We start from the raw sequence: 21,233 nt of genomic DNA, 5'->3' as shown, positions 1-21,233 counted from the left end.
CTATCCAGAACCCTTGCTGGATTCCTTAATCGACGAGGTCTCTTATAAAAGGGATAAATTGATTTTTAAACCTATTTTGGTTATTAAACCAATGGTAGGTTCTAATCCTATGACTTTAGAAACATCAATATGTGGAATTAGTGATGAGCCTTCCTCTCAGAACTTCCAACATACACAATGCAGCTTTATAACTACATTCAATGCTCAAAGTAACTTCATTGTTAAAATAGTGCGGAAGAACTGGGATTTATTTAAATGTAACCAGGTACTGTCCCAGAAATTGGGGAGTACTCCAACTATAGTGTTCAAGCGTGGGAGCAATCTGAAGAATTTATTAGACAAATGTCAAGTTAGAGTTTCCAGAATAGTAGGGATGACCAAGTGTGAAAATTGTAATTATTGTAAACATGTTGATGTCACTAATTTGTTTGTACTAAATGGTCAACAGTACAAACTAAGATCAAGGTTCAACTGTAACACTAGGTTTACAGTCTATTTGGCTAGATGCTCAAGTTGCCCTGCATTTTATGTGGGCAAAACGGAGCGTAGGGTGCGGGATAGAATGTATGAGCATCTTTATGCTATCAGCCACAATAAGTTAGAAAACGCCTTAGCAAAGCACATCCATTTAAATACAGATCACTAATTCAAATTCATGGTTATAGATAACATTCTGCAGGACACTAGGGGTGGCCCATTTTCTTTCAAGCTGGAAGAGTTAGAATTAATATGGCAGATCAAACTTAATGCGTTTAATGTTCCAGGTTTGAATGAATCATGTTCTATCACCAGTGTTCGAAAACTTAAAAGTTTACAAAGATAAAATTTGGCAGAATGTTTATCCAACTACTTCCTATTATGATAGCTGGTAGCAATGTTGCTACTTATTTAGAAAGTATTCATGGTTCTTAAAATTTGTTTTATTATAATTTTAATTATTACAAATGTTTTAATGCATTACGGGTCTTTGAATAATTATTTAAGATAAAAATTTTCAAAGAAGAACTAATGCTGTTCTTTTGGGGTAATGTCTGTTTAAGCAAATAACTATGTTTTGTCCCGCGTTTTTTGATTGAGTGCTTATTTAAGAACGGTCAATTGCTTTGTGTTAGTACTTCTGAAGAAGTTTGCATTGTTGCAAACGAAAAGCGCTTAAAGTTTCAAAGTTTTTTATTATATTTGGGTGAAGATTATTAAACCTGTGAGAAGACTCTACAGTTGCTCGAACTCATGATTTTGTTTTACTAGTTTCTTGTGCCTTGGTTTTCTCTCAAACTTTAAAAAATTGCTAGAATAAAAGGTTTGTGTTGCTATGTACTTTCTGAAGAATATGAAGTCTGAAATTCAAATGCCTATAATTATTTAGTGAATTAAATCCAGAAAACCACAGATTTTATGAGGAGCAGAACAGAACAATAATATGAGACAAACATTTGAGCAGTTTTCATAACTGATGATGGGTAGAGAATTCAGGCTCTTGCTACCTGCTCACAAGGTACAGGGTTTGAGTCTGAGTTATTCTCTACCCACTACTGTTGCTGGGTCTCTCTAGCCACCAGGTATATTTACCTGGGGCATTTTCACACACACACACACACACACACACACACACACACACACACACACACACACACACACACACACACACACCACTCCCAACCATCCACTCCTCAGAGAAAGAAACTGCCTCATCAGGATGTAGAGTGCTAGCATCACCCATTCCTTGTGATTGATATCCAGTATATAAACACCCACTTAAAGGGAAAAAATTCTGTATAGCAGTGATATAGAAGCTACATAGCACATTCAGATATACACATTAACAAATATAGTATGGGTCTACAGCACATGTAAACAAAAATAAAAAGTAACTTATCCATTAATTTGTAATGACCAAAAATCTGTAGAAACAAAGTAAAATAAAAACAAGTCAAATGCATTATTTGTTTCATTAACTTGTAACTTGCTCATTTCCTGGTAAACCCATGACAACCAAATCATGAACTTCCATTAAAGTAACAGAAAAAAAGAATTCTAAAAGGCAGGAGGCTAGGTGGGGGCTACATCTTACCATGTATGACTTAGTAATTTCATTATCTTATCAGTAACAGACATTAAAATTAGAAAGTATTATAAACAGACCAATAAATTCAATACAATTAAAATCTATAATGATAAAGAACATACAATGTATTCATTAAATGCATATATCAAAAATCAGTTGCCAGTAAGGTGAATAATTCATGATAAAAAAAAATACATATGCTTACAGAAAAAAAGTCACTTGATGTTGCCGCCAGCTACAAGTACATAAACCGAAACATAAAGAAATGTGTTCTATATTGTTAGAGAATTCACAGTTCTTGAGCATTTGCAAAGGTAATTATCACAGTGAAATGCATAATAATGTCCATGCAAAGGGAATCAATTATTGGTATTTATTTTATTCTTTTGAAACTATTCCTGACTGCTAGCATAGCAGTCCACCACTCCAATCCAGTTTTGCAGGCTTTGCTCATTAGCCTAGGGGTTGAGTGTAAGTGTGATAGCCACTCTGTGTAGGTGTACTGCCAAGAAACAGGAACAACGTTTCACTAACTACAATAACTGATATGACTTAATATCTATAGCTCCAAGGGTTAATACTGTCTTACATTAAAGGAGACCAAACTGAATACCTTAACATAGTATACACCATACACAAGTTACCCAATAAGGCAAGGTACGTGGGTTTAAAACAACTGATTTCCATTCGTTCTGTATTACGTTGTTGCAAATATTAACAAGAACATGCATCTATATGAGCTCGACTAGGAAACAATATGTGTTACTGTGTTAATATCTGCCATTGGTTACATGGAAACTAAAGAGGCTGTTTACCAGTGACAGGAAATTAAAATCAGCATGCATCAATGTGATGCGCATTAACCTTCATTGGGTACTGTACTTAAAAGTCTTTACCTTTATTAGCTGAACCCCTTGTATATGTGTTTCTCTGAAAACAAGCAAGTTAAAAGTCACAACCCTGGTTGTTCATAAAAAGCATCTATCTAGTTATGGTGGCCTGCCTTGTATCAAAAAACTGTAAATGGCTAATCGGCGCACAAAAGCCCTGATATACCCCCTCCTCCTCTGTCCCCCCACCCCACCCGCTACCAGCACCACCATCCTGAACGTAAGGATGGGTGAACTGACTACTCTTACCTTGAATTATGACAGTTGTATGTAGTCCAGGACACAAGCAAAACCTCCTTTAGTAATACAATGTAAGATCAAACTTCCAAAGGTTCAGATTCCTAAAGTCACTGGATCGCTCCACAATGACTTATTAACTGCCTTCCATGTGTCTGCAGAGAACTGTGAGGGCATTAATCTTGCGTCCACTGTGCTTAAGTGTTTGATGTTGTACGACTATTTCAGATATGTGCATGCAGTGTACCAGACCGAGCAACTGACAAGAGAAACTCCGAACTGAGAAAACCAGCAGTTTTGAAGTGTCCTAAATAGAGTTGCAGGTTTATTTTCGAGGCAAAAGGATGGAGAGAGTAGCAGAGCTCCAACTTTGTCCCTTCTTTTGGCTGCAGGCACCACCTGTTTTAAAAGTTACTCAACACACACACACACACACACACACACACACACACACACACACACACACACACACACACACACACACACACCTTCCCTGCAAGAGCTTAAAACTTACCTCTCTCCTGATTGAAGCAGCAAAACTCCACACACAAGGTCCAACTCCACTGTCCGGAAGCAGCAAACCACAATGCTTCCCTGCAAGAGCTAACTTACCTCTCTCCTGATTGGTCCTGCGAGAGCTTAACCTCACCTCTCTCCTGATTGGTCCTGCCTGTGGATCAAGCAGTCCGGAGCTCCTCTGTTCTGTGCAGTCGTCTACCGCACAGATTCCTGGGCATCTGCGGGGCAGAAAATACCTTCCTTGTATCTGGACTGCTGACTCAGGCAGTCAGAGTTCGCAGAGATTCCTGGGCATCTGCAGGGCAGTCCGAGTGTGTCTGCGCATGCGCGGAAAACTCCGGTACTCGTACAAAATACTTTTTTTTTTCCATTTTATGTTTCACAGCTATTATTTGTTTTGTTTCTAGGTGGGAGGGCTGCAGTCCTGCAGTCCGATAGCATGAGCTGTCCCTGAACGGAATTCACTAAATGATGACATCCAAGTCCCCCCCCATAAAGTTTGGCTTTTTTTTTAGATTTATTTTGCTGCAAAGTTGACACACATAGTTGAGTATCAAGTGGATTTTACAAGGAGCTGAGAGCTGAGGGGAAGAGAAGTGTAGTACTTCTTATACCAAAATCTGTTTGCATTGATAGTAGCACAACAGGTAGTACATTTGCTTTTGATGCAGAAGGCTGTGGGTTCTACATCCACAGTATGTAGATGGATTGCTGATATTGTACTGCGCTATACTTTAAAAAGGGTGGATGCTGCAGTCCTGAGAATGTCCTCCTTTGGAGGAGACACCTAGCAACTATGAACCTGTTATCAGTTTGTCATCCATTTCCTATTGCAATATTACTAGCTTTATCATTTTTGATGTAACATAGGCAATTTACTCTTCAAAAGCAGCAGGGACTTTAGCAGCAACCTCTTAATTAGTTACAGATATCTTTAATGTGGAATTATTTAGACAACTTACTTCTGCAGAGATTCTGCATATTTACTGATATTGGTGAACTGTAATGACAGAAATTTAAGTAGACTTTTATGATGGAAATGTTCTGAATTGGGCAGTTTTGTCATTATTGATTCATACATTTTGTTTTATTGCTTATTGGAAAAATGCTCAAACCAATAAATTTAAAACACACTCTAACAAGTGTGCTGTATTAAACAAGGAATATAATTTAATACAATCAGGAAGGTAAATCAAAGAACACATGTATGTTTGCATGGTCTTAAATATATGCACAAAGGACCTATGATTGGAAAACAGCTCAAAGCTAAACTATCTGCCACTGGACAGATGCATTTTCTTTGAATGTGGGTTTCAAGGGCAGAGAAGCTTTAATGCCAAGTCTGTTTTCATTGTGAGACTGTATTGCTTTGTTTAGCAGATGTCTATCAGTGTTTGTGCTATAAAATTTAAAATAAACATTTTTTTTAATTAAATCCAAATAATCATTATAGAAGTAAAGCAAAGAGCAGTATACACATTACAGCTTTCATTGTAAATGGGGAGAAACAGCCAAGTAATGGGACACTGGAATGGCTGCTAGAGGGACCTGTGTATAGGGCCCCCCACGTGACTATGATTTTTGTGAGGTGGAAGGGCGGCAGACTCAAAAACAGCCCAGGGCGGCACAAACTCTAGCTACGCCACTGGTTCAGTGACCTGTTACATGATATGGTGAATCCTGGCTTCTGACAGGCAACTATCTGTAACCTTCTACTTATCCAGCCTGGCGCCTGGTGAGAGGGACATCAGTGTGTCTCACAATGGAATCTTTAATGACCAAAATACTGAGTTGAGTGGTATTGCACCTTATGAGCTTGGTACTTGAGACACAGTGAGATGCAGTTTTGTGTGTTGTGGTAGGAGCTGTCTTGTTTGAGTGCATGCAGAATTTCTGAGGACTGCGCCTGAGAGGCCTTAGAGGTTTGGGTAAATTATATGTGAGCACCTCAACATATGTGGATCTATGTGTCTGGTCTTTTTTAAGTGTGGTGTGTGTGTGTGTGTGTGTGTGTGTGTGTGTGTGTGTGTGTGTGCACGCGAGTGTGTGCATATGTGTGCGAGTGTGCGTGCACGCAAGTGTGTGTGCGCGCACGCAAGTGTGTGTGTGCGCGTGCACAAGTGTGTAGGTGACAACCTGTTCGGTGTTTTCTGTGTCTGTATGTCACCCTCTAGCCTCTAGTGACTACATCTCACACATACTGTATTCATCTGTTCCTAAATTAAGTGGTTGTCAGTGTACATTAAGCAATAGCTACATTGCTTCAGGATGTCCATATCCACCAAGCTAGATGCAGAGATAGCAAGAAAGTGCCTACCATGGTTACAAGTCCTAATGTGTGCTTTACAAGAGAAAGGAATAGAGGGTGTTTGCAACTGGACGAGGGATGAGTGCTTACTTAGTGTAATCTACAGCTAACCTGTCTGGCGATGCTGCTCAGTACCCAAACCAGCTGCTCTTTGAACAGCAATAGTCCTGAGTTCTGTAATAATGTAATCTACAGTTAACATGCAGCAATGCTGCTCAGTATGCAAACTAGTTGTTCCTTGACTAGCACTGGACTGAGGTAAATTTCAGAGGCAGTTTGCAACTTTTGGTGATCGCATCTATGCAGGGCACCACTAACTGCCACTGCACAAGCAGAAAAAAATAAAGTTTTAAAGTAGGTATACCCAAAGACCAATCATGCAAACATCCAATAAGCTTTCTACCAGCAACTTTCAGCTCAGATGGTTGAAATCAGCCCTCTCCTACCACAAGACTGAAAACTGACCCTCAGAGTAAAATGACTGGTTTGGAGCCCATGCCATGTGTTAGGAAAACACAAAAATAGATGCCCAAAAACACAGAAGACAATAGATATTTAGAGTACTACAAATCCAGAACAGCAGCCCTTACAGCAATGAAAAAATGCAACTTAAAACTTTAAGCAAGCCTGATAGTTGGTAGGCAAAAATCTGAAAAAAAAGTATGCGTTCCTCAGGGAGTAACACACCATTCTGTCATTGATTTGAAGATTATGGGCAAGACACTGATCCCTCTAGTAATGGAGATCAGTCTGCACAAAGGTTCAAGTGTCTTCAAAGAAGACATAGCAGAAAATGAGAGTTTAGGCCTGGTATCATGCTCCCTTTATCTTATTCTTCTCCAAAATTATGTCAAAAGAATCCCTCATCCGGTCCTGTGCTGGGAACTTCACCTCAGCAGTTCTTCATGCAGTAATGCACATCTCGTGTTTCCCTCTGTAATGTTTATTTATTTACTAGGATGAAATGCTGCCAAGTGCAACACCCCTGCAGAAGGCATAAGAAACAGCTCTTATAGTGATTCTACCTTCGTCAAACATGGAATTTTCTAATGATACATGTTATGATGTGATCTGAACTATGCAAATAACAATAATTAGATACATTAGGGGGCATTACATGATACCTTGTATGGTCTAAGCAGAATGTCTGTTCCGTTTCTAATAAAATATCAATTTCCAGATCACCAAATGTGAACCGGTGAATAACAAACCTTCAAAAAACACTCACCTGAACAACCAAACCCACAAAACAAGCCATGGTTTTTGCAGGAAGGGAAGTCTCATTTACCCTCAGTGCAGATGGATGATTGCCCAATACCGACCTTTACTTAAATGCATTGACTCTACAGGCACACAACTGTTGGCGGGAAAGAGAAACACCCTACAAGTGTGTCCATAATGCAAATACGAACTGCAATCTCCCAGTATAACTAAACTGACTGCGAACATAAGTGATGGTAACAATGGGGAAACAGACTCGGGGAAATTTAGTGCATCATGAAATATACATTGATAAATAGTCCAGAAACAACTCACCTTAAGTGGAGAGCTCAACATCAAGAAAACTAGCTCCTGCTAACATATCTGGAAAATTTACCCAAGTGACAAACCACTGCAGAGGGCTTCCTGAGGCAAAATACATAAAGTATTAAGAGACAATACATACAAGACTTCTCAGCTGTGAAATGCACACTGCATTTCTGCAGAACGGAATGCAGATAGTTATATGGAAATTATGCAATTAACCCACTAAACACACAGTCTGGAAGTCAAAATCTGAACAGCACAGCTATCAGACCATCAGCTGTAGGACAGTATTTTTTTAATGCTGTTGCACTTGTAGAAAAAATAACAGAAGTTTGGTAAAATGAGTGGGATAAAAAAAAAAAAAAACAGCATGCATCTGAATGATACCTGAATGTTGAAGTTAAATACAGAATGCTGTGAAATAACATTATTTCTGAGTGTTCGTACCTAAAATGTTTTATGCAGGAAAAAAAAGAATAAGGGTCAAAGGGGACATTTTGTTTAATCTATGTAAACACTAATCTTCATATCTGTTTTTATTTAGACAGTTGCATGACTGGACATGTTACAATGCATCACAACTGCATCCATTTTTACTCAGCTTAAAGACGTGGCTGCATAAATAATTGCACTGTTTTATCCACCCACTGATGCAGCAATGAAGCCCAATTTGATTACTCATATGCAGGTCATTGGATTGACATTCTTTCCATGGCCTTATTTTACAGATCCACGAATAAGCTAAGTATCATCCAGACAGAAACCGAATATCTGACATAAATCTAATACACCAAAACAGCATTTCACAGAATATTAAAATAAATCCCATGTGAAAATCACTGAGAAGATCTCCGTCTAACTGTAAATACAGACAATGTGGTACATACTAACTGCAGCCTTTCGCTACTAATTCGATTGTGTAGACTCCAGAGTCTCCAGGCTTCCTCCTCACGTCTACAAATGGCCACTGGCAACAGATAAACAACTGCTCAACACACAAAATCAGCGCTGTGCCAACATAACTAGGCACTTGGTAAATTCATTTATGCTGGGATTACCTCAATGGGATTTTCATGTTAGGAGCAAATTGATTTTCTTAAACTAAATTCATTACCTTTCACTCAACCATTCTATAGCTAATTAGATAGCAAAGCCATTTTAGGTCACTGCTCTTTTTAACCATTTTTCTTTTAAAATATTAAATCAAACTACATTTCAGACTCAACAAGACTATGTTCAGCTCTACTCAACTGGATCAGCTGTTATAAAGTGTAAATTCTTATTTTGAGATGGTTCTGTGCTGTATTTTGTGAGCCTGTTGCTGGAAGAAAGGGATTTTTTTTAAACAATACTGGTTTGGACTTTGGATACTAAACACCCGCAGAAACATGGCAGTTCTAGCTCATGCCAGCACATATACCATATGTCATTGGCTTTTTATTTTGACTGAGGGGCACAGTGAAATATCCAGCTACTCCCGGGGCTCAAATGGGACAGCAAATGCTGTCACATGTGATTGATAGCTTAAATACTTTCCAATTTATCTAAATATTCTGGTCTGCAACCTAACCACTGCAAAAATGCAGCATCTCAAAGGTGATTACTACTTTGGTCTTCCCTGAAAAGTGAACCTGTGTACTTTTAAATTTACCTTGTAAAACATGTTAAATAACAATTAATCAAACTTAAATGCTAACAAAATGTACATGTGCATGTTATGTCTACAAAACTTTTACATAAAACATTGGTTTACGTGTTGAAACGCCTTATGCAGAGTACATAAAGTTGTGTGTTCTTCATTTACTGCAGATATGTCCTTGTAGGTAAATTTTGCAAAGTCAGACTGCAGAACAACAGAGTTCATAAAATGTAAAATATGCATAAAATGTATTTTTTTTTTTTTTAACATGTAGGGGCAGTGAGTTTCACTAGGACATGGTAAACAGAGGCTCCCTGGAAAGCTCACATATACAGCTGACCGTAAAAGAAACAAAAGCTAAAGAGTAAACTGTTGCCTCAATCAATGTAAAAAGAAATGCCGAGCAACACAATCATTGTAAAGCCTCTTAAACATTAGTACTTACATTTGCCCAAAGTTTAGGGAAAGCAACAGAATCTTACACAAACATCTGAGCAAATGATAAATGTTATTAATTTCTACACTGTGTGTAATTCCCCACTGCCCACTTACACACTGTTCTTTCCTTTGACACTTTAAATCATGCTCACTTTACTGGATATTAGGAAATAGTTCTCTAATGCACACGACTTGGGTAAATTCAAAAACTCCAGAAAATGTGTACTGTAAGATAGTGGCAGAAATTAAAAAAGACTTAAAGCAAAGGGAAAGCATGAATTGCCTGCTCTCTCTCTCAGGGTCAGCCTTTCTGCTTCTTAGAATACTCCACTGCTGAGGGTGTCCTCTCATGGGGCCTCAGTAACAAGTGAGGTCTTGGGGACAAATCTGCTTAATAAGGTGGCAACCCTGGGTGTAGCAAATGTTAATCAGCCATACCCACTCCCCTAGAAATGCCGCTGGCTCCCAATTTATGCAATTAAGCAATTCAAATGCTACAGGAGAAAAAGGTGACCACCGTAAAAACACTGGCTGCCCATTCACTCCTATGGGAGTACTTGCAGCGCAAGTAGGTTAAGCAAAGAAATGGGATGGGAGGATTTTGGTGTGTGGATGTGTGTGCTCTGTGCTCACCTGTCTGTAATGGGAATGAACAACGCAGTGTGTTGTGTGCGGGTGTTAACACGCGCCTCGATGGTCTCATTAGGGGAGTTACGTAGGGAATCGACAGTCTGTGTGTATGAATGGGTGTGCATTGGAAATGTGCATGTTGACGAATATGAAAAGTGTTTCTGTGACTGCAACTGACTAGGAGACAGGAGCTTTTTTAGTTGACAGATGGGCGTATACGTGTGTAGGGGGATGTGTGTGCATGTGTGTGTGTGTGAAAGGTGAGTGCCTTTGCCGACGTGACAAACAGGCTGCAAGGGAGAACAATGCTACTGCCATGTCTGACACTGTTAGTGTTAAGAGTGCGATTCAGAGACATGCTAATGAGCACATAATGAGATCTTTCTCACTTCAGCTATAGCTTCACAGAATCACATTTTATCACTTTTGCGGTAACAGGCTACCCTGAAGTAATTGATTACCTTTAGCTGTGAGCCTTTTTTCTGAATTCCAGGGAAGAGTCTTACCATTCAGTATAAATCATTCCCTCATCTTCCAATAATCACTTTATCCTTTTCAGGATCACAGAACAGCACCAGCCATCACAGGATACAAACCCCCCTCAACCAAAACTAAACAACTTAGAAGGTCACTAATTCAATTATGAATGTGCATTTGGATACACAGAAAGAAAAAGCACATTACAAACAATGTGGACAAAGGAAGACATGCATACTCTGCATAAAGGATACCCCTGCTGGGAACCAGACCAGACAACTAAATGCAGTGAAACAGAAATGTTAATCCTACACCACTATGCCACTCATTCAGTGGTGACTGAAAATATTTTATATAGGTTCATAGGTGTGTACTAGGCTAATGGCCCTGGAGCCTTTACAAGCCTAGCCCATAGGATTACCCTGGCATTGTCACCCAGCCTTAGTTCCCAGTGCCTCTGTCGAGTAAAGCCACTGGAGTGATCCCTGGGGTGAATTTTTTATTTCCCATCCACTCATCAAGATTTCTCTTGAAGAGGGCCAGTGAGGTGCGCCACTTGACATGTACGGGAAGTCTACTCCATAGCATGGGCAGTCTCTGGGTTATGAATCTGTCCCTCCAGCTTGTTCTGTTGATTGTGTTATGCATTTAATAACTGATCTAATCAAACTGTCCAAAGACTGTTTTCAGCAATAATGCAGATCCCAAAGGGAATGACAGTTTCAGTAGCAGCAATAAGCAATATGCAGTAACATTTAAAGTGGACAATTAGATGAGGAAGTACATATACATTGATTCACAGACAGCTAAGATGCTGGCCACAGTTTCAAATATGTTACAGTTAATCTTCCTGTGTGCTACAATAAATTATTAAGACTATACAGTAGTACAGCTCTGGAATCAACATATACAAAACTTATACATAGACAAAGCTTGTTCTGTGGCAGTTAGGGATAAATCTCCCATTACAGTGCAGGTGATCCAAGTTCAAATACCAGCCTGGGCACCAACAGGAGCTAGAAGAGGAGGATACTGGCTCCCCCATCCTGGGGGAGGTGGCTCTGTCTCTGCAGTTGGGTGACACCTACTGGTTCCCTCCTTGCAGCTCAAACGACAGGGGTTTTGGGGCGGGAGTAGGCCAGTCAGCAGGGCTAGCAAGCTGTCTCATTGTCTACTACTCTGCGCTCACTGTGCAGCTGATGAAATGAACAGGAATTAAAGGGCAGAAACAAATAAGCTATTGGTCTACTGCCTTGTCTGGAGATTTCCAGCTATCTCTACCCCAAAATAGATGGGTCAAATGGATGCAGGTAGAGCAGCCAACGGGTTCATTCCTGTGGGAATGGGAATAAAAATACAGTGTTATACCAAGAGACAACCATGTAATAGCCTATCAAAGGCCTTGTCAGTACTCAGTTTAATGTGAACATGTTTTATGGACAAAAAAGCTATACAAATGTGTATACATAGTGTTTTTCTATGTGGGCTTACTAAGAATTGCAAATATATATATTTCTTCAAAAGTAGACCTACATACAAGGAAAATATTTCAAGTAGATAAGCTAAGCTATTAAAAGAGAAGTATCTGAAAGCTGTAAACAGGACTAGAAATATAATTAATGAAGTCAGCCATTTTCACTGCATTTGAAAAAAAGAAGAGTCTTTCAGATGATCAGAGTTCTGCTCTGTAACTGCAGTCCTTGGACTTGTGAGACTAACAGTGAATGCAGGGAAATCCATCAAATTCTGAGGCTGTGGTATCTTGCAACACTCGCCCCCTACTTCAATGTTCGGCAATATAATAGCACACACAGTTAAGCAGAGGTGTGGGACAAGAGTCCCCACCCTGGGTGCAGAGTTAGGGTTATCCTGCAGCATTTGCTCCTGCTCCAAGGTTCAGCAATCTTAGAATTAGTATATACACTTAGCAGGAGTGTGAATGCACAGCCCCCAGCATGGGGGGGGGGGGGTTGCCCCTTTGAAAAACACCTTAAATATCAGCAACTTTTGTAATGTCACTGTTTTGGTGTTGAAATCAAACATGATTTCTCTCACTTGCTAGACTTGCCATATCAGGGCATGTACTTGTGATAGTCATCCAATCAATCAGCTGTATTTTCTTTCTAGAAGCAGTGCTCCACTTATGATGTGAACAAAGTGAACTCTACACAACAGGGGAAAGAAAACTAACAAAACAGAAAGTCACACTGAGTGGGAAGCTGAAATGCTTTACGGTTACAAATAAGATATTCCTGCTCTGACTCACTTCCAAAGGCTGTGACAGATAAAGGAAAGGTAACAGTATGAATAATAAAATCAGAAAAAAAGTTCAGTCATAAGACAACTGGTATTTGGACTGAATACAGAATAATGGATACAATTATGCACTGTATGAAACCTGGCTTGAAGGTATTGTGTCACACTAATGCAACAAAGTCCACAAGTTCATCAACACAGTCTTATTGTAAAATCAAACAAAAGTCAGTGTAGTTGACTCTATTCATGCAAACAAGTACACCACAGGAAATAATTTTCTGCAGTGGCAACCAAAGGAAAAACATACAAAATATATTTTTTCAAAGTCCTACAGTTTCTCTCAGTCCAGTAATTTCTTTCTGGACAAGAATTACTATGCACGGGCCCCTAGATGCTTCCACCACATAGCATTCTTCTCTCACTGGTTTCTGGTGCAGGCAGATGTGCAAGGTTTTCTCAGATAAAATCAGAGTCTACCTTAATATGTCAACTGCACAGATTTTGATGCACAGATTTTGATGCACAGAAGACTAACAGCAACACATTACAGTCTGGAAAATCGAAATGCAGAATTAATGGTTTGTCCGAGAACATGGTACAGGAGGGAGTTAGGTTTTACCCTTTTCGCAGCTTTACTGCAGTATCAGAAATGCTATATATAATTAGCGGGAGGTTGTAGGGGGGCTTGCCCCAATTCAAAAAATGTTTTATATTTTTTGATATTCGGTAGTGCTGATGTTCCCACTTCGATGTTTTGCATGTCGACTATTTGGGCAGTTGACAAATTGATACATCCTAGTGCAGTGCACTATTCAGAACTAATGTTCCAGGCAAAGAATCCCCTTCTGAGGAAGGCCTGCTTCACTCTACAGTAGTGAGTCTATATTCTATACTACTACTACTGCACAGGATCCTGTACAGAAATCCACTAGGAATGGAAAGCAACTAAGACAACAGCATTTCCAGCTACACAGACAGCCAGTCCCCCCCTCCCCTTCAAGATAGTACAAAGTACTCACCTGCACAGGGACACATTGTAAACATGCAAAAGATCTCTTTACTACATGGGTACTACATAGGCACCCAGAAATGTAGAAATGCCATAAAAAAGACTGGTTTAAAATAATGGAAGTATAATATAACAGCAATAAACTACAGCATACTTGTATTAAGCTGGCATGTATTTGTGACTAATATGTATTTAATTTGCTCATCTGTGTGTCATGAGCAATCACTGCAACCAAAAGTACATTCCAGAATAACTTATACCTCTGCTAAGGACTTTAGCCAAAAGCTACAATAACTTGCACTTGCCACGTAGCACGTCTGATGAATCCATACTGGTGACAGATACATTACTAGAAGAATAGCCACATAACAAAAACAAACATATATATGCCTGTGTGAATACGTATGTACCTACCTAATTTGCTCCTTTATCAAAATCAAGGATAGGAAGAGGTGAGGCAAGGCTTAAGGTTTTTAACTACCTATGGTTATAATAATTTTAAATAAAAAAAAAAAATAGTGAATACATTTTTGCCAATACTAACTGCCGACAAATTCCTTTTAACAGCAGTACCTCAAGAGTTGCAATTTTATCTTTATAAAGGGACAAAATCTTGGCCGATCTTTGGCATTAGTTAAGAGATCTGCCAAGCCTTTCATGATGACTGTCACTGCCACAGACAGACCATCTGGTTGCTTCCCTTGCAGAACATGCTCTATGAGCATCTAATTGTGCAAAACCAAAGTATTCACTTCTATTAAAACTTCTAACATTTAGCTCTAGTGAACAAATTATACCTGTGACAGACATATGCAGCATTTTATATTTGCCAGACGTCAAGCCAGTTTTAGCCAGCAATTACTCTTAAGTGACATCAGATGTCAATGACAGTATAGAGCCTTTCATAAACAGAAATTAAAACATAACAGAGCCCTGTTTGCTTTAAATGTCACTTGACAAATAACACCCTTTACAGTATAAAGTTTGATGTTAAGTCTGTATTAGAGAGGCATGAGCAGAGAAAAGGATTGTTAACCTGGGGCCCCACATCCTCCAGGTTTAAAAAAAATATTATAGGGAATCTTTCAGACTCGCAGAGGGGTTCTCAAAGGTGATAGGTATGTATCAGAATTCAGCTCTGAGCCCACTGCTGTTCATACTGGTGAAGAACTACATTTGTAAACAGGCTGGAGGGGACAGATCAACAAAGCTGATGTATATAGATGATGTGGCATTATAGGCAGTCTCTGAAGAAGAGCCTAAGTAAATGATCGTGGAATGGAATACAAAACTAAAGCACAGAGGATGAAAATGAGTACAGTTAAGACAGTTGTAATGGCAGCAAGTGGGTGGAAAAATCAGAAGCTATAAATTGGGACAGAAGAAAAATAGTGGAAAGAGTTAACAGCTTCAAGTATTTGGGAGGGAAGATTGAGAAGAAGTGAAGAATGAATGAGGAGGTCAAATCTAGAATCAAGGCTACAGCCAACTGGAACAGTGTGTCAGAGGTAGCATGTGACAGAAGAATGGCAAAGAAGCTGAAAAGTAAGGTGTACAAAACAGTGGTGTGACCAGTACTATGATGTGGTACAGAAACCTGGGCAGTAAAGGCAGAGCAGTTGAGTACGCTGGAGCAGATGGAGATGAAGTGACTGAAATGCACACTGTGGGACAGATGAAGAAATGAGGACATCAAAGCAAAAGGACAAGTACCTCCATTTGCAAAGAAGGTCAAACGGAAGAGATTATGGTGGTTCAGGCACATGTACAGAAAAGCAGTAGACAATCTGGTGAAAAAGACTTGGGACAGAAAGGATGAAGGCAAAAAGAAAACAAGGGCATCCAGCAGAGATGAGATGGATGGATTGCGTGAGTAAAGACCTGGGACAGTTAGGCATGGCTGTCAAACAGGATACGAGAGTGGCATCATACTGAGAGAGAAGGTGACAGCTAACATGGCACCCGGCCTCTTGTAAAAAATAGGAAAAAGGGGGTTGATGAGAATGATTGCAAGGACTCTTGACTAGCAACTTTTACTTAATCGTTCAAAGGTTTTATTGTTTTTGCTCTTATCTATCATTTAATCTTTTAAAAAACAGTGGAAAATATGATGATGTTTTTCCCAGGTTCAAATGAAATTTAAGGATGCTATTTAATCAACAAATTATTTGATCAAATTACAACTTTATATGGCATTTTACCAAGGGCATTTAATCCGTTTAAAATATGTTCAGTCACAGACTAATTTTTAACATTCCCATATATATTAGGAGAGCTTACATTTTTTAACAATATTCAACTCGTGTTTATTTCATTTTGCTACATGAAGTCTGGTTTGTGACTAGACTCTGAACTATCCATGTGATCAGTCATGTTTTTCTTTAAATACACTCACAGTATATGTCTTGATGTTATGTAATGAAGAGGTCAGGAGGGACAAAACCTGGTCAGCATTTCATAGCTATCACTAAAAGATGGAACTTTATCCACTTAATGCTCTCAGTGCTTTGTTTTTGTATGTCTTTGCGTGTGTATGTCTCTGTGTATAAACATACACCCCCAGACTACCTTTGATGATCTAACTTACATATTGTTCCATCTTACAGACCCACACATTCCTCCCACCTTCTGTGGCACTACAACTCGCATGTGAATACGGGGGCCCCCCTCCTTTCAATGGGAAATGAAACTATTAGTCTTTCTACAAATATTTACTGCGGAAGCAGTGAGAAGACAGACTCTAGCACTAAGTTGGCCCACAAATGCTGAGGATTTCTCATTTCATTTGTTCTTATTTCTATGTTGTTCTGCATGCTGAATATTGAAAAGCACACAAATATTGGAACACTGACATTTCTGTGCCTTCAATGTCAACCTATAGCATAGACTTAGCAGACACTTGTATGCGAGGTCGAGTCTCCTGTATCCACCATACCTGACGTGCTTTGGTCACAAAGGAGAAGCACTAGTGACCAAACGTCAAAGCCAAGAATAAGTAAATGCCAGCATAACTCTCACCCACGCAAGGCATATTTGTATTATATACCATGGGATTTGTCTTTATTTTGTAGCTATTAATTCTGTTCTTTTGCTGGATTTATATGCAGCTAAGAAAAGTACTCCATAAATAAAAAAAAGGAAGTCTTACATATTATTAGCAACAGCACAGCAGTTAGCTTAGAGGATAATCATTATGGGCTGCTACAAAGTTTCTTCCTGTAGTACATGGTTTGATTCCTCAGTGCAGCTCAGAGCAAGTCACTTAGACAGTGCTCCCAGATCACTCTTGCAACTGGGGCACTTTACTCCAGTGGGCTTACCTCGGTAACAAACAACTAAAATTTAACAATCACAGAAGCATAGTGCTACAACCGAAAGCAGTTTAACGTATGACACAAAGTAAAACATATTTTCAGAAAACTGAATATTTTGAAACAAAAAAAAAGTAACCAAAAAAGGTAAATTCAGACGAGGTGCTTAGAACGACTGCAAAGGTGAGCAGACTTATTAGAATATTAATCAAACTACAGGTATGTATGTATGTATGAAATACCAAAATGTGACTGTGTTCCTTTGGTGTGCAATTTTCTGTAAGTCTCTGGACTGACCATATTAAATTCTCTGCCCTCAAGTTATGAGAAAAGCAGAAACTTTTTAGCTTTCGTTTATGCTGATCATTGTCCTGTTAAAGTGTTGTATTCACTTTAGGACTACAAGCCTCTCACCAGTTTCAATACTGGGAACCAGTGTTCATTCAAGCTGGTAGAAAACACAGAATCTGCTCTTCTAAGAGTGTAGGTTTTCCAGGTTAGAATACATCACAGTTATGAAGTTACAATGCAGTATAAATGCCTAGATTCTTTGCCACTGGAAATCCAAGCTGCACGTCAGTGGACAGGAATGACCACAATACCGTTCAGTGAAATTACTACTTAGAGCCAGCAGCAGAAGAGTACAAAGACTTATAAAACAAGTTGAAAATCTGCACAACACTTTTAGACTTGCTATTATAGATAACAAATATGAGCACTGGATGAAAATATCTATATGCAGCAGGAAGGAAGGAAGAGATTGTTTGTGATAAGCTTCAGTCTGGTAAGACAGCTGCATTAACATCGCTTAATAACTTCGGTCTTCTTGATTTTAATCACATGCATCTTGCAGCTCCCATACTGTACTGCAGTTTATTAATGAGCCCAAGCAAAATAATCTTTAATGCGCTGGGTTTTATCAGGTCACTGTGAAGAAAAAACATCTGGCATATCCTCACTTTGATATCCCCACATTGGGCCAGTAATAAAGGAGCCTGAATCCTCACCACTGACCCTGGACAGGGATGTTCACTTGGAATACAAATGGATACGCTCAGTATTTCCAGATGCAGACCTCTCTGTATCAAGCACAATTTCCCTTAACAGCACCCAGGGAATATGCTGAGTCCAGGAGCTGGTTTCTCTCTCTCTACTGCACATCTGTCCAGACCCCCAATAAGACTCCCCACTGACACAGCTTAGAGTAAAGGGGTTCCAAGCTAAGTCCTCCCATATCCTCTCTGTGAAACCAGTGCTTTGTGTCCCTGCTCCAAGCAGCTGATACACACACACAGATCTGATTTGTGCACGGACACACACACACACACACACACACACACACACACACACACAGCTGGCACAGATTCACCTTTTGTGCCCCCTTCTCCCCAGACTAAAAGGTAGTTATCACTGCCATCAGAACCACTGCCAGCTACTTTAAGGCTCTTACAAGGGTACGCAATTATACTGAGCGAAATTAATATTAATACAAATGGTAATACTGACCAAACAGCAGAGCTTTCAGGAGTGGCCAGAGTTATCCCCAAATAAATATATGTAAATACTCTCAAAGCTTAAATATTTTCTAAAAAAGGACCAGCCACAATGAAAAGTTTAAATACAATTACTAATAATAAAAGAACATGAAAATACTAAATATCTATTTACAGTAAACACCAGAGTTTCATTCACAGGGAATATTAAAATAACACTGATGGAAAGTTTCACACAGTTATAGAAAAACAGTATTTAGCTAATCTCACTATTTATTCCTGATGGACTAAAAAATATTGTTCCTACTTACTGAATAGGGCAAGGCAAGATGCGTGAGTGGTCCTTGTTGTCAAATCCAAGACAGAATACAGAATGTTGCTGAGACTTCAGTCTCCTCTAACATTAAAACATTATTTTTGTACAGAATGACACCATACACATCTGGTCATCTGACTCTGTTTCTCACATTATCCCCCATCACTAGAAGCTACCAGGGTTTTAGCACCTGTGTTACCATACACACAGACTGAGCTTTACTCAGATGTGCAGTTGCTGGAAGTCATAAAACCATTTCACACTTCCTACGGTAGCTACCAACTATTCTCTAGCACATGCATTGCACCTCTGGCTCCATTCAAAACATTGGAAAAACATCTTTATGGCTTAACCAATAAAGTAATTTAATTTCAGGAATATTTTACAAAGTCAGGTGGATTAGGAATAACCTCTTCATGTCCAGTATATGCTGTTACAATGTATACATTTAAACAGTTACAATAATACATTTACATTTCTTTTCTTTCCAGCATGGCACACTGTTGATGCATTTTAACACAAGTAAATCTCACAAGTACATTTTCAGCACAACCATTTGTACAAATCAGTTTGATATACAAATGACATATAATTATTTACAAAATTCCAGCTAGCTGTGCTGGATTAGGTTACAAATCCACTTCCCTATTTCTCCTGGCATGGCAGGCAGTACCTCCTATTACCACACACACTTCTAAAATCATTTGTGAATTTCTCTTTTAGTCTCAGAATTATAAGTACACATACAAACCGAAAACAGAAATGTTCTATGTCTAACATATATTTACAAGCAGTGAAAAGCTTAGGTGGAAAGTTATTTTATATACTATCAGATGGATAGTCAAACAAAAGCAGAACATGGCAGCATAAGAAATACCATTTATGAGTGACAGCCTTCTGATTAGCACAGAAAATGCCACATCATAAAAGAATTCTCATTTTTCTATTTCTCCACTTGATGCATTAAAAAATGCAAAGGTCACCTTCTGGCTTTGGTCAGAATTTTCAGACCGCTTTCTGCAAATGCTACCATTAAATGCACCTTAACCTGTTAACTAATACCATGTTAAATATGAAGAAAAAAAATCTACTTACACTTGACTCATGACACTTCCTCACACAATACAGCTATGCAGTGACCAACAAATACAAACTTAAAGAGCAGCTCCTGCAAAGTTCCATCCCAAATGCAAGGACCACAATCACTTTTTTTATTTTACTTTTTATTTATAACACCAAACTGCTACTAGAAACAAGTTCCTCTTTTCCGGGGCAACATGGGAGCACTGTGGTTAAGTAACTAGCCCAGAGTCACAAAGTAGGCAGATACACACTGCTGGACTGAACATCAATAGCAACTTGCATTTCCCTGATTTGATAAGAAGAATTTCTGCAAAATGTATGAACAAAACAAGCAAACATCTATTAACGACTACCAGACATAAGGTTAAAAACTTATTTCTGACAATGTTCTGGTTAAATTATAGCCCCACTACAAATGTAGGAGTACCACCATTGGCCTTTGCTGAAAAGATGCCACTGGCCTAGTGGGACTAACCCAGTCAAAGTATAAATAAATAAAATAAATAGGCAAGGACAAGCTTCTTCATCTCAATTAACAATATCAGAATCGTACAAGGACTGAGATTTAGGCGACCGGGGCTCAATTTATGGATCCCATTGCAGGAGTTAGGAAGTGAGGCATGAAGGGTGTGGCCTCCTCACCTCTTGCACTTGGGTGGGCAGGAAACCAAGGAAACCACCTCTGGGGGAAAGGAATGGCTTCTTGAAAGGAATGCCCACTGCAAAAGGTTAGGCAGAGTCCCTCACTGACTCTCTTCAAGAGGAATCTTGATGAGTGGATGGGAGATCGTAGGTTTACCCCGGGTATCACTTCTGTGTCACTGTTAGACAGAGGCACAGTATACTAACCTCAAAAAAAGGCATAGCAAAATTAATTTAAAATGGGTGGCGAAAGCCAAACACACTCTGGCTAGGCTTATAAATGCCCTAGGGCAGCTAGCCTAGTATGAACCTATGAAAAGTAAGGTGAAGTCATTTGCAGACAAGCCACTGCACACATCTTCCTCCATAATGCACTTAGTGAGTGTGGGGAAG

At 39.2% G+C, this 21,233-nt stretch overlaps 1 protein-coding gene across 1 annotated transcript in view; it reads right to left on the bottom strand.

Annotated features, from left to right (window-relative positions):
• RPS6KA1 (ribosomal protein S6 kinase A1) overlaps window positions 1–21,233 on the bottom strand; it is a gene marked incomplete in the record, with an annotated part of 1,961,688 nt that overhangs the window by 337,880 nt on the left and 1,602,575 nt on the right.

The sequence above is a fragment of the Protopterus annectens genome, chromosome 1.part1, assembly GCF_019279795.1.
Source record: "Protopterus annectens isolate FY-2018-M chromosome 1.part1, PAN1.0, whole genome shotgun sequence".
NCBI lineage: Eukaryota > Metazoa > Chordata > Ceratodontiformes > Protopteridae > Protopterus > Protopterus annectens.
This window is presented reverse-complemented; position numbering and strand designations above follow the sequence as displayed.